Genomic DNA, 1,443 nt, shown 5'->3' with positions numbered 1-1,443 from the left:
GAAACGCGTTGACGTCACTCCTTTTGGCTCATGCCCACTGACGTACTGATTACTGCTAGCCACTTTTCCCTACAGCGGCGAATTTGAATTTGACAAACAGCCTCAGAGAACCTACACCGGTACATTTGGTCGGTCTTCCACTGCAGCGTCCCAGCCCGCCCGCCAGGACAGAATCATCTGCACCACACTAGTGCCGGCGGCGGACGCTTGGAATTACCGGAACATCAGGTCAGCGTTCCAGAGCAGCGTCCGTATCCGCCCGCCAGGACAGAAGCATCTGCACCACGATAGTGCCGGCGGCGGACGCTTGGAAGGTATTTAGTTTTCTCCTGAATCCTCCCGCAGGTCGGGTAAATATGATCAGCATCATTTCCTCTGCACTGGGACGCCAGTAGCACTGAGGACAGGAGTTAAAGTTTTTCTCGTGTAGGCATTAACTGTTGCAATTCAGTATATTGATACTAAGAGACTACAAATAAGGTCTATGTGGCAGCATTGCGGATACATTGTTACGAATCACTTCAACTAAGTAACCTTTCAGAAACGTCTGTCAGTGTGCTTGAGCTTCCTTTTAAATGTTTTTTATTGTTTATTATTGTTTGTGTAATTAAATGTGTTTATAATTTACTAGCAAGTTCCATATGTGTTTTAATTTGATTTAAGCAGACACCTTTACATGTAAATATAAATATATACTAAATTTTATTAACTGTCATTAAGCATACATCAAGCGCAGCACTTTTGTGTATATATTTTCTAGTGAGATACAGTATGGCATACATTTCACAGTTCAGGGGGCAATGCTGAAGGAGCGTCACAATCCCCTAGCTCAATTACATTGGGATAAGCGAGGTCTATGCACATTACGGTATACCGAGCTGGATCGCTTAGCAACCTGACAAAATGGCCGCCGACCGTGAACTCCCAGCACGTGGCAGCGCTCGGATATGTAGTGAGATACAATATGGCATACATTTCACAGTTCAGGGGGCAATGCTGAAGGAGCGTCACAATCCCCTAGCTCAATTACATTGGGATAAGCGAGGTCTATGCACATTACGGTATACCGAGCTGGATCGCTTAGCAACCTGACAAAATGGCCGCCGACCGTGAACTCCCAGCACGTGGCAGCGCTCGGATATGTAGTGAGATACAATATGGCATACATTTCACAGTTCAGGGGGCAATGCTGAAGGAGCGTCACAATCCCCTAGCTCAATTACATTGGGATAAGCGAGGTCTATGCACATTACGGTATACCGAGCTGGATCGCTTAGCAACCTGACAAAATGGCCGCCGACCGTGAACTCCCAGCACGTGGCAGCGCTCGGATATGTAGTGAGATACAATATGGCATACATTTCACAGTTCAGGGGGCAATGCTGAAGGAGCGTCACAATCCCCTAGCTCAATTACATTGGGATAAGCGAGGTCTATGCACAT

This window comes from Pseudophryne corroboree, unplaced genomic scaffold (genome assembly GCF_028390025.1).
Source record: "Pseudophryne corroboree isolate aPseCor3 unplaced genomic scaffold, aPseCor3.hap2 scaffold_129, whole genome shotgun sequence".
NCBI classification, from domain to species: Eukaryota; Metazoa; Chordata; class Amphibia; order Anura; family Myobatrachidae; genus Pseudophryne; species Pseudophryne corroboree.
Note: the sequence above shows the minus strand (reverse complement) of the source record.